This window comes from Limanda limanda, chromosome 12 (genome assembly GCF_963576545.1).
Source record: "Limanda limanda chromosome 12, fLimLim1.1, whole genome shotgun sequence".
NCBI lineage: Eukaryota > Metazoa > Chordata > Actinopteri > Pleuronectiformes > Pleuronectidae > Limanda > Limanda limanda.
The window spans coordinates 5,557,167-5,571,251 of record NC_083647.1 but is presented as its reverse complement, the minus strand read 5'-3'; the positions used below and the strand labels follow the sequence as shown (position 1 = coordinate 5,571,251).

Below are 14,085 nucleotides of genomic sequence, written 5' to 3'. Positions count from 1 at the left end.
GCAGTGCACACGTGGGGTCACAGCATTCCGCACGTGGGGTAAGCCCCTCCCACACAATATTTATAATAAAAATGTATATATTAATATTTATTATTATTTATAAGTAAGCCTTTACCAAAAGCACTGCAGTTAATTAAAACTAAACATTCATGTGATGCTTGATGTTATAGGTGAACATATTGTACAGGGAACAAATGTGAACAAGGTATATGTGGAGTGAAAGCTTTATTTACATACAGCAAAAATATTGTACAAAAACTCAGATGAGGCTTGAAATGTTTCTCTGCAGCCTCTGGGTCATGACTTCTTTGTGGGACTCTTCTCCAGTGTGTAGACGTCTGTGGTGTGTAGCTGTGAGATCAGTGTAGCTTCCAGTCTTATATGAAGTGTGGGACACAGGTCGGTGCGCTCCTGGCTGTGGAAGGATGGATCCATGTCATCTGTCCCGCTTCAATCAGCTGTAAACACATTCAGTAAAATTAGCACAGTTCAATTACAACATACACCTTTACATGTAACTGGAAAATTATTTAATGAATATAACCTTACCCTCTTTCTTCTCCGACAACTCCTCAATGCTGATGTAAGGTCTGGTCGGATCATACTGGCTCATAGTGTGTCTTTGTACGTCATGGACAGGCAGCTGGAAAACAACACATGTAACATGACTTTATTATTAATAAACGGAAATAGCCGCGCTGCATCACCGTTGGAAGATCCACAGCAAATAAACACCAAAACAATTCAAAAACAGTTACTTACATTCAATGGCTTAATTTTCTGCACTTTAAATCCGGACTTTCAGCGTCTCAGCCTAACGCCTCTTTGTTTGTGTGTGTGTGTGTGTGTGTGTGTGTGGAGGGGGGGGGGGCTGAGGCTGTGAAAACATACAGAAAAAAGTCACGTTGATGAAAAAACTTAACGAGAACAAACTGTTACATCTAAGTAATTCATACATATTTACACATGCACTAGATCTGCTCCAGCACTCGATGCTGTATTCGTATTTTAGCAACTTTCTCGCTATCCCAAAGAGTGGCGGACATGCTTTCAGATGTAGGGTTAGCTTAGTGGTTAGCATGGCGTCTCTAGCTCACCGTAACTCAGGGACTGTGCTTCCGTCTTCTCCGCCTCGACTCGTCCACACCGGGCCCGCGGCTCTGCCTCCACACGCACTCATCTTCTCCTCCAGGGAACAGTGTCGTGTCGACTTCAGCAAGTTATTTACCCCGAAGACAGAGTCACTCGTACGGGACAAGCTAAACACGACCCGCTTCCTGTCTGCGGGACACTCGACGCTGCTGCACGGCGTTTACGAGGCTCTGATTGGACGAGTCCATCAGCTGATGACGCGAGCGGGTGACGTGAGCAGCGGTGTTTAGTACATTTACACACATGATTCACGCTGTTCTGTGTTCGTAACCTTATAGTTGAATGCACTTATCGTAAGTCGCTTTGGATAAAAGTGTTGACTGTTTTAATGGAATACTGAGAAAGTTTAATAACAACAATTAGACAATTGAAGTTCAAATTATGAAGGAATTTAAGCTCTATATTGTGTCTCCTTTATATTTAAAATAATAATCAAACTGAGTGGAGATGTATGTTGTATCCAAACAGCCGGCTGCTGTGTTTTGTCACTGTGCAGTCCATGGGGGATTAAATATTACACTGAAAAAATAAATCATTAAATCAATGAATGTTTCATAGCAATTTTGAAAGTAGTGGTGAAAAGGTACCATTTATAATTCATGGAACAGCTTAGTTTGCCATTGACATGTGAATTTGATGCCAGTATTTTGGGAGGACAGATATTTTTATGGAAAGCCAGTAGAAGTTTGGAGCTTACAGGACACAGATGATCATACCCAGCATCATTTATTTGCTGGAAGAGGTGTGGTTTACACTTCCTCTGTGCATTTAACCAGCACAATTGAAAAAGTGACTGTAATCATGCCACTCTGTACAGTTGTTGAGATTTAGGATTGGATGACAATAAAAATTTGAAATAAAGTGCATTGTTTCATTTCTTTTGACTGCATTGACCTTTGTTCGTGGTATACAATATAATTCATTATAGCACACTTACTTACTTAAGAACAATTTAAAATTTCAGGTTTAATATTTATTTTAAGCCTGGTTTACTCAGCCAGATAGTTTGTTGGTGCCTCTTACATATTGGTGTTATCTGCTCTCAGGGAAACTGATTTGCATTTGTGAAGCTCAGAGCATTGTCATTTGCATGTGAAAGCGTCCTCTAGGAGTTGGAGCAGGGGGGGTCAAATCTCAACAGCTCACAGGCTTGACAACTGCAGGAACCCTGAGCGTTTCCTTTGCTGCCTGCAGATACGTGTGAAAGTCGTTAACCGAAGGATGTGCCAACACTTCTCTGCGACACAGATTGACACAAACGCTTCTTTTCATGCAGTGAACTCAATGTCAAATACTTTTAAAGGACAGAGGTCATGGTTTTTCGAATCTGGTCTCATGTTCAGTGCTTATGAGTTGATGTTGGCATGGTCCCATCACTGTTTTCTATGAACTAGGAGACTGGAATTCCCAGCGCAAAAAAGTGAGTCACAATCAGCTTCTGAAACAGACAATAACATGTTTGTTTTTTGATCTTGTGTGTTCTACATACTGATCATGCTTTTCTAATTAGCAGCTAGATGCTTTAAAACTGATCCATCACCACTTGCCTGTGCACAAACTGTGATTACATTTCATTAGACTGAATTCGAATGGATTGTCTCTAGCCACCCCCCCGACCCTCAGGGGATAAGCTGTAGAGATAATGGATGGATAGATGGCTGAATTAAAATGGGGCCATACCTTGACATGAAAACAGGAAATTACAGCAACAATTTGGGATGAAATCTGCTTATATTATTGCCCATCAGTTAATAAGCTGTTCATGTAACTCTGAGCCTTTTCCCATCTTCGTCATCTCATCAGGCGAACTTCCCCATCACGCAGTTCGTGAATTACACATGATTGCATTTTTAACAGTTAAATGAAATTGAGTTCAATTCAACTGCACATTTTTAAATGAATGTTTTTTCCCCTGTTCGATGCCCCTTGGTTAAACAAAATAAATGACAAAACGCTAAAAATACGTTTTTTTCTTGACTTCCCAAACCTTTGAGATTTGGAGCTAAGAGAATACCAGAGTCAACCATCGCTTAGATAATGAATATTGGCGTGCAGCATCCAGAGACACCATCACAGCCCCCATTGATTCACCTCCAGGACGTTAAAGGAAGACGTTTTAACCTCTCTGCAGGACCAAGGGCTGCAATCAAAGAAGCATTACTCCTCCGAGGTGCAGCAATCCGTTCACCCTGGGATCTAAATGTCAACAATTACATTAAAGCCTGTAAGCAAAGCTTCTGAAAAGCTCAAAACGACAACAGTACAGTGCTGAAGTGGTTTCCTGCTCACTTCAGGGGAGGTGGACACACGGCTGTCACTGTCGCCTCTTTAAGTCACATTTACAGGTCATAGGATGGCAGTGGAACCCCTCAGAGACCGAGACGCCTGTAATGATTAGGAGGACACGGACAGCCTGGCTCTTTAGCAACCACACATGGGTGGTATTTTATCCAAACCAGGGGCTGAGGGGGGAGGCCATCTAAATATACACGTATAAAATGTGTTAAACATGTTTGTGCTTGATGTATTTTAAATGAATTATAAATGATAAAAATAGGAAATTGCATCCGTAAATAATTTCTAAAGGAATTTGTTGAAAACAGAGTAATATTTTCATCAAGATTACTTATGTGTTTTGTGATGCTGTTCTCCAATCACTCTTTGCCCGAAGTGAAGCTTTAAATTCCTGACCACTTAAGGAGACGTCTGGTATGCAGGGCCAGAGCCAAACAGAGATTAAGGAGGAGAAAGTCTAAACCCTGTCTACCTCGTGTCATTATGGGAATTGTCCCTGAAGAATAAAAATGGATGAGTTCAGTGCGCTGACTCAAACCTACAGGGAATATGGGGAATGCAGCTGTGTGCTTATTGAGACACGGCTGCAGGAACATATTCCAGACTCCAACTCTATCAGCAGCTTTCCGACCGTACGGACCGACAGAGGCTGCAGGCAGAGCCATAGGAAGAAAGGGGGGGGCAGCTGCTTGTGAACAACAGATGGTGTAATCCAGGACATGTTACTGTGAAAGAGTCCCTGTATCCAAGAAACTGAAACTGTGATGATGAATAGGGAGTTGACCTATGCCACAAGTGTTTATATATATATATATATATATATATATATATAGTGTGTGCGTAGTATTCCTGTATTCCTGCCTAGGTTTATCACCCATCCATTCCACCATAATATATACTACATATCCTTTGAGCATGTTGGGGAAGCAGGAGATTGCTTTATGTACAGTATGTACGACATAGACAGATTCTCAGTGTATCACAGGGCCAACTTACAGAAAAATACAATCCTTCACAGTCACATCTATGGTCTATTATGATCAATATGAGTATCAATTTAGTCTCCAATTAACCTAACCCCAATCAGCATGTCTTTGGACTGTTGAAGGAAGGAAAACCCACAAAAAAACACAGGGGGAACCTTCCAACTCCACAGAAGAGAGAGAGAGGGAACCCTCTTGCTGTGAGGCAGTTGAACCATAACAACACATTCACTGAAGGCCTCCTTTTCCTCTTGAAACACGTTTGATTGCTGCAAAGCATCATGATCCACTTCAGCGCCATCATGAATGCGTCCAAATCTGTCGTGCTTGACACAATGTTAATTATATTGCTGTGTAGCCATTGTTTAGGAAAGGCAAATTATACATTGTCAGCGACGGGCTTACTTTTTTTAATTGAATCACTAGATTATGATATATTGTTACTTTAATTGTGTCTTGGGTCAAGTGCATGAAGAGTGTTTGAATAAGCACAATGTGTTGTTAAAAAGTGACTTCAGAACTGCATCCTAATTTGTCGACACAGGAAAGACAGCTGGTGCAGTTTAATCAGCTTACTTATACTTTCAGTCATCTGCTGAAGTGTAGATCTGCACCTGAAGACTTGCTGGCAGTCGTTTCACTGGATTGGTTGAATGTTTATTATATCATGGAATTTTCATCAAGGTTGTTATAAAACCAGCACAATTTTCTCTTTATTTGAAAATCGGTCAGTAGATGAATTAAGTTACTTCCTTATAGGGAAGCTATTTGGGGTTTTGTGTGGGAGGTAGAGAACTAAAAAGAACCAATGCAGGTTAATTACATTTTTTTTAAGCGTAAAGGAGGAAAGAATTTAAGAAGGAAACAATGTCAGAGAACAAAACAAAGAGAGGCCCTGGGAAAATAAATGGAGAAGGCGAGGAGACACGACTGGGAGAGAGGAGATGACAAACTTGTGTGAAACTAGAATGGGGCTCAGCGGAGCAAAACTAACACAAAGCACATTGTAAGCTTTCTGTGTAAACACAGGCCTGAGCTTTACAGGCTGACAACATCATACACCCTACAAGGCACACAGTTATTCCTCTCAGATCCAGCTTTGACATGATGAGCTAGTCGTCAGCATGATTTTTATGTAACCAGAAGCCCCGAAAATACTTTATGTCCAAATATAAGCTTTTCTTTCAAACTTTCAAGGTATGACTTTATATTCCACACTCTCTAAAAAGTTGGATGTGGAAGTCTTTGACGTTAACTACTGTACGTAAAACTCTAATTGTCCCCGAAAGATGAGAGTGGACAGGGGAAGGAAATAAATGTATAAATACAGATATTATTAAACATGTTGAAATGAATTAATAAATAAATATAAAACAACCCATTTCAGTGCATATTAAGTATTTTGTGGTATTATTCATCTATTTCATAATTTATTTATTTATTTAGCATTTATTTTATTTTCATTTTTGTCCTTCATATGTTACAGTAAGCAACTGCAAAAAAGCTTGATATAGATAAGAACGCAAGTATGATGCAAGAAGGTCAACCAGACGATATGCATCACAATGCTGACATTAGAGGATGGTTGAAATACAATTTCATTTGATACTCTTGTCAAATCCATAACTTTCAATTGCTTTTCTCTATTTGGTTTTATGCTGTCGTAACTGTTAACTACCTACAGGAGATGTCTGCAGTGAGCAATCTAGTAATTCACTAGTAAAATCTATGGTTTGTATATTCTGGTTCAAAACAGTGCTAAATTCAAGTGGGATCGAGGATTTGAATCGTGTTCTCTGTTGCCCTGAGCTGTTCTGGATAAAAGTCTCAACTGATTGCCTAAAATTTAAATGTTAAGTGGTTCAGGCCTCTAACAAGCACAAAGCCACCACAACTGTGCTGCATAATATGTTTAAGCAGTGAACACTGCAACACTTAATATAACTGCTCTCCATGTATTCTAATGTACTGCACTCATTACACTTGAGTTTGAGACATAAAATGGGCCATGGACCTAACCGAGCTAGTTCCTCAAATGCTTAGAGCTGCAATGTGTTTTAATGAGCCGAGGTCCCACAGTGGGACTGTTTTGTCAGTATTTATTATTTTGCCAACACTGATGAGAGAAAGATGGAACACTTTATGAATTTTAAAGATAAATAAATTAAATTAAAGCATCATCAGGAATCATATTTCAGGCTCATCAGGGGAAACCTTGAGAACACACCAGGTGAAGCACTACATTACAGGATTGGTCGGTTGATCCTTCACTTTGTTTCAGACTGAAATATCTCACAAATTGGATTGTCATTCAATTTGTTCTCAAATATTCATTGGTCCTCACCTGATTATAATACGACCGTTAAGTCTCCAGAACTATATTGGAATAATTGCTATGACATTTTATGGACTGGGGTCACTAGGGTCACATTGTCAGGTTTACATTTTAATGACATCATTAATGACCTTTCAAACAGCATTAACTGTTCTATGAGTTAGAATTGACATTTTGAACTTTTTAACATGCTGATATTAGCACTCAGCTCAAGATACAAGATACATTTATTAATCCCACACACATGCACAGATTACACTACATGCAGATTACACTAAATGCAAATGGGGGAAATTTGTCCTCTGCTTTTGACACATCTGGTAAACACAGCAGGACACACAGAGCAGTGGGCAGCCATGCACGGCGCCCGGTGAGCAGATGTTTGGGGAGTAAGGTGCCTTGCTCAGGGGCACTTAGACAGTGGGGTAGGGAGAGTCCTCTTGGACTTTTTTGAACAGATCCAGATGTTGTCCATCCAGGTATGGTTCTTTTTGTTGTCACTCCGTAGGGTCGAACCAGAGACCTTCCAGTCTGATATCTTCCCAATTTTTGCCCATAGTCCAGTTTTTCTGCCACTAGTCCACCGCCTCTCAAAGTCATCAATGACACATCTTAGATCTCCCCAACACTTCCCTCCCTCTTGTATATCACCCACACTTTGTCCCATAAATGCTTACATTTTAAGGGTTGTTGCCGAAGTTTCACATGATTCAGTACCATTAACAGTAATACTGAGCCAGAGCCTACACTTTGTGCTTTTCATTGTTACACCAGCTTGAAGACATTTGAATGGTGAAAGCACCACAGCTGCTTTTATGTTGGCAGGAATCAGCAGCAGTTCTTCCTCAAACCGTTTCTTAGGTTCCGTACTGAAAAAAGATCTGCTCTGCTTCCATGATGTCAGGATACGTTCCCCCCAACTTTAGCTTAGCAACAGAAACTTACCACTACACGAAAAAAGGCTCCCCCCAAAAATAAACTGACAAATAATCGGACATTACAAGTAAGTCCGTTTACTATAGGAGTCACCTCAGGCAGTGGTAGTTTTTGTTATGCGGTCACTTTGAGTGCCACACAGTTTAGTTGTTGCAGACAGGGAAATGAAAGATGTGTCCATGCCACAGTAGTCCATGGAAGGGGAAATAAAGTTTTTATTGCCCAATATAACAAAATGTCCTTGATGTATCTGTCAGGGTTGGCAGCACTGCGGATCAATACCAGTGACTCATTCATCACTTCGTCAGGAGCTTGGGTTTTGAGATCATACAATATACGCGCCTGATAAACTACCGAAAATTACAGAAACCAACTTTGGAAACATTTATTTTTCACTTAGATTTCAAATGTCCCATCTGCTAACATGAAGGAAGCAGAATGTATGACCTCTGCTACAGGCAGCAACTATTTGATGAACAAAATGACTTGTCTTTTTAGTTTATGTTTCAAACTAAAAAGTTTGAAGTCCACACACAGCAGTATTTTAAGCTAAATGCTAATGTCATAATGCTGATATGCTAATCCCCACACTCCTAACACAGATGTTTTTGATTTCTATGTAGTACACCATCTTAATTTAGCATGGATTGTATTTGGAGATGTGTTATTGGTACTCTTTTTTTTCTATGTGAAAAAATAACACCAATCAAATCAATCATGCAAACATGGTTTTGATCATAAAAAATGTAAGCCAATTTAAAATGATGACCTAATGATTGTGCCTTGAATTCCAATTCATGGGGAATATGTAATGCAAATGGAATAAAGATAATGAGTCAAGCAAAAACAAATGACATACGAAAAAACATAACCAGCATCAGGGACAGTTTTGATAATTAATTTAATTCAAAATCAGCCATTTATTATATTCGAGGCAAAATTCAGTTAATTTGGAAAGCAGTGATAGGTAGTCTATTAGGTCCACTACTTACCCTTGGGGTAAGTGGATTTAAACAGGCCTCAAGTCTGGTTTGATGAGCATCAAGGTTAAATTTGTGAAGTGAAGTGATGTACTGATGCAGCTCGAGCAGGAGAACTAATAAATAAAGGACAGAATTCACTTCTCGTCTTGTTGCTGGTGCTGGACAGTCCACTTTTCATGTGGCACAAAGATATGAGTTATGATATTTATCTCTTGTAATGAAGCGCAAAGCAAAGAGCGAGCAGTGTGAGAATAAAGGAATGCGTCCATATGGAGAGCACAGACAGGACTGCATGTTTTTATTCTCAAGCCTGAAACATGGTTTACTCTGATATAAGAAACCAATTTATTTTATCTTTAGTTTCTCTGCCGGTTGCTCCACATGTTTTTGCCCCATTGTTTGTCACATTGGACAAGATGATGCAACCTAGAATCACAAGTTCTAAAAATATATATATATATATTTTGTCTAGTCAGTTTTTAGTACAAATTTGACATTATGCAGAGATGTCCTGTCCAGTCGCTCACACATTTCATCGACTGTTCAGAGATATCAACCTTAAAGGGATAGTTTACTCAAAAAAAATGTAATCCACTCATTATCTACTCTCCACTATGGGGGATGGAGGGGTGACTGAAGTGTTTGAGTCCACAAAACATTTCTGGAGTCTCAGAGATAAACTTTGTTGGACTTAATATGTAATATCTGTAGCAAGTTTCATGACAATACATCCGGGTGTTAATATGTCTCCTATTACCAGAAATGTCTGTCTGACTCTCTGTATGTGGAACATATCATAAGAACTGTTCATCTTATCGGCACAACATTTGAAAAATGGCTTTTTGTATTGACACATCAAATGTTAACTCCTGTAAAATTTGCATTGAAAGGTAAACAACACTTTATTTCCTGCTCCTCAATGACTGCAGGTCACTCTCAAGGTTTCAGAAAGAAAACTGCAACCAGCATCACCACAGGCCAAAAAAACAACACATTTCAAAGAGGCATGTTTTGGACAGGCACCGCGCTCGATGACTACAAACCAGAAATGCCAAGTTTGAAGAGAAGGAAAATAAAAGAATCACCTGAATGTGGATGCTTAATCTGCTGGGGACCGCTGTATATGTGCAGAATTACATGCTGCTCCTAGATCAAAATGTTGGACTGACTTACGAACATTTCCAGCCCTAGAGCCATGTATCCAGCCTAGAGCTAGTGTGGTATTTTCGATTAGACATATAGAGATTACTTAATGATGGATTCATTCATAGAATTCATATAAAGATTTCTGAGCCTTTTTTTTTGTCCGCCTCCACCTTCTCTCCCTCTCTTTCTCTCTCTCTTTAAAAACAGTGTTAACAAGCACATAGCCAAGGGCCTGTGTAGTAAATGAAAAGCAGAATTTGCAATCTGAATTGCTCTGTGCTGCAGAGATGTGACACACACACAAGCTACGTGTATGCTAAATTACACTGCACACACACACAGACACACACACACGAATGAAAGTTAAATTCTAATACACACACATAACTGCCTCCTTTAAGTTTCTGCTGACAAGTTCTCACTTGGCAAAAAGTTTGGATTTCCCTTGAGTATACGCATCAGCTCACACATGCACACACACGCACATGTTAGTGCGCCTTTAGCATCTTACAGTTAGGCTGGCCGAGTGATGAACCGACTCCCCGCTTGGATCCCAGTGTGTGCCTATCTGTGACTGAAAGAGCGTGTGCAGCGCAATTCTTTCCTATAATTTTGATAAATGGTGTATTCAGTCTGGCACCTCCAGCTCTTTCCATCTCTCTCTCTCTCTCTCTCTCTCTCTCTCTCTCTCTCTCTCTCTCTCTCTCTCTCTCTCTCTCTCTCTCTCTCTCTCTCTCTCTCTCTCTCTCTCTCTCTCTCTCTCTCTCTCTCTCTCTCTCTCTCTCTCTCTCTCTCTCTCTCTCTCTCTCTCTCTCTCTCTCTCTCTCTCTCTCTCTCTCGATTTGTCTGCCACGTACTCTCTCTCGCAAATGAGGTTTAATCAGTTGAACGCTGTGAGTGTCATTAGAGCTGCGGTGATAGTTAACCCAACAAGACTCTTTCTACCCCCACCTCCCACCTCTCTCTCTCTCTGTTTAATGTAATGGGTGCCATTAAGGCCTATAGGCATAGTGCTGCTAACAAGACAACATTAAGCTTTTCTCTCAGGCCATAAAACACCATACTGATGCTTTTACTATTTTAATTGTAGATCCTAATGATTTTGTATTTGTAAAACCACAACTTTCCCAGTGTGAGAAGATCCACGTTTAACCCGCTAAGACCTAAGGCACTGGATAAAAACACGTTATAAAACCTAACCATTGTTTCAAAACGACTTCCTACAACCTGAGGGTTTTCTGAAAACCATAACAAATTGTAGATGTTCACAAAAACTTTAATTTATCTGCCACTGAAGCACTCATGGCTGTATCCCTGAACTTAATGTACTCATATAGCTGATATACCCTCTTCTTCCTCCTCATTACAAAAGGTCTTGTAATTGATTGAGTCTTGGCCGGCGGGTCAGCAGGCAGGAATAAAAGGTGTCTTCTACACTATTGTTACGTCCAGTCCGGATTATTGAGGTTATGTTGGCCTGATATTTATCGTTTATTCTTCTGTTCTGTGTTGTTATTGCAGACTCCTCATTCCCTCCCCTTGGGTGTGTTCTCCCGCCTTGTTGATTATCGGCCCCGCCTGGATTGTTTTCACCAGTTTCGTATTTACCTTGTGTATATAGTCTGCGTGTCCCTGTCGTCTCGTTGCCAGTTCGTCTTAGTTCTTCCATGTGTCTAGCGTCCCAGCATTTACTCCTGATAGCTCTCCTGTTGCCGACCACTGCTTTGTTTAACGGATTACGTCTTGCCTCTCCCTTTCCGGATACTCTGCACTATCTTGGACTGCCTGCCTGTGTGCTGTGTTCTCTACAAACCCCGTCGCTGCCTGTTTACCTTTAAATTGTTGTACTCGTGTTTGGACTGCCTACTCCTGTACCGATACCAAACAGTAAAGCTTTTCTTTGCACTCACCTCTGTCTCCGAGTTGTGCGATTGAATCCTCAGACTCTACTGCACCCGTTACAACTATGACTTATTATGTATGTCTGCTTTGCACAATAAATAAGACATATGATGACCTATTTTTAATACCCACAGAAATATGGAAACAAACAACAGTACCAACATTGTCAGTCTGTTCCAAAACTTTAAACAGTGCCTAACTATTTTGCCGGGGTTGTGTTATTACTGCAAAAATAAATGCATATTTTTCCATACTTATAAAGCTTATGTATCATCCTTTAAAATGAGACATTTCACATAGAATGAAGAGGATATAAAGGGCAGAGGTAAATGGGTTTGTTTAACCAGTCTGTACCAGGAATAATTTTTCACACGTCAGTGTATGTAATCAGGTTTTAACACTGCATATTTACTGGCTCGGTAGGTGCGTCATCAACAGCTACTCATTGGATGGTGGCTCCTTAGCTTTGAGTTGAATAAACAACAGTAGCTATCACACAGCAGAAGGAATGATGATGATGATGATGATGATGATGATGATGATGATGATGGTTGTTCAATCTGCTGTCTCAAATTTCACACGGCTTGTTTTTATGGAATCAGGTGACCTTCTCACAGCAGGGAGGTGCCGCCAAACATGGATTCTGATAACCTCACTATCGAGTAGTCGCACAGACCTGTCATGTCTATAAAAAGTGATGCCACTCAATATTTCCACTGGGCCCCCTCATGATAACAGCAACACAGCATGTAGCTGTGGGCTCGCTTCCCAGCTTGAGCGCCTCCATTTCCTCACCCAGCGTCCTGGGCCCAGCAAATTGGACGATCTACGTTGTGCATAATAAATCGGGCTTTTCTTTTGCTGAAGTGGCCCTTTAACGACTGTAAAACCAGAAAACATAATTAAAGTTTATCAGCAGACCCCTCTGAAGCGTGAAGATATTATGTAAATGCACACTCTCGAGAAAAGTGTCATTTTCATAATTCTTCTCATTTATTTCTAATTCCCCTGCATTGTGGCTGTTGCTATTTAGAAATCTAAGGTCTACATATAATGTCTTCTTGCTTTCTTTATTTCATTCACAATTCCTTTTCATTAGTCACTTAATATCATTCTTCTACGGTACTCTCTCCCTCAGCGTGTGGGCTGAGCCAAACATAAGACACACTTTTCTCGGAACATTATACAAATTTAAAACCTCCATGGATATAAACTCCACAGTGAAGACAATAATAACCCTCCTGGTTGCATTTTGAGATGTCTTGCAGTACCACGAGAGGCCACTAGGAAGGATTTGGCAATGAGGCTGAGGAGCGTTGTCTAATCCAGTTCTCCCATACATCACAGCAGGTGAACCTCTGTTGCATCTGGCTTCTCTTTGACATCTGAACATCATGCTACCTTTGCAGTGATTGCGGCTGTGGCCGAGGGGTAGAGTGGTCGTCTTCCAACCTGTAGGTCGGCAGTTCGATCCCCAGTCTGACCCACCTGCATGCCGAAGTGTCCTTGGGCAAGATGAACCCTGAATGGCCCCCCATAGAATAACAAAGTGCTGTGATTAGATTCACTGTATAAATGTGTGGGTGAATGGGTGAATGTAAAATTGTACTGTAAAGCACTTTGAGTGGTCATCAAGACTAGTAAAGCGCTATATAAATACAAAACCATTTACCATTGCCTCTCATACTTGAGCTCAGGGTTATTTTCCACATGCTGGCTTGCTTGTGAGCTACCACTTGCTGTTTCTATGGTACATGAAATATGAGTCAGACCTCATCGTTTCAGTCTCTCACATAAGAACTTCTCTTTCACTCTTTAGTCTTTGTACGTGTCACTTGGAATCTGTTGCACATGACATTCATGCGCGTGCACCCCTGTTACTGCTATAGATTGAATAATATCTGTGGAAAACGCTGCTGTATTCAAGGTCTTTAAACGCAATAAACACTTCACAATTTTTAGCCAGATTTTGAAATTCACAAAATGAAGACAAATTGTTCAATCCACAGTGGCAGCCTGTGGGAATTCTTCGAAGATCCAACTCACCAAGGCTCACAGCAGAGGCTCAGCAATGCATCGCAGGCTCTGACTAGACTTCTAACATGCTTCTAGACAAATCAACAGCCAATCAGAGAGAAGGACAGGGTCAAGGTGCTGAAGGTACATGTCGTGGTGAAGCCCCCTGATTTTTTTAAATTCAAGCAACAACCACGAATGTGAGGGACAGGGTAATTTAAACTCAGTGCAGCTACATTAGTTGCATCAGGCTTGGACAGAAAAAACTGAATGCCTGTCGGGCTCAGGTCAAGCCTGATTTTCTCCAGAGTTCGGTTAGAAAAATGCAGCCCAAGCT

At 40.6% G+C, this 14,085-nt stretch overlaps 1 long non-coding RNA gene across 1 annotated transcript; it reads right to left on the bottom strand.

Moving 5' to 3' along the window:
• Positions 1 to 208: 208 nt before the first annotated feature.
• On the bottom strand, positions 209 to 1,453 carry LOC133015516 (uncharacterized). Its single transcript, XR_009681533.1, has 4 exons — positions 1,098 to 1,453; positions 763 to 877; positions 550 to 643; positions 209 to 458 (listed from the first exon to the last, which is right to left on the bottom strand). It is a non-coding gene; the product is annotated as an uncharacterized LOC133015516 (long non-coding RNA).
• Positions 1,454 to 14,085: the final 12,632 nt, after the last annotated feature.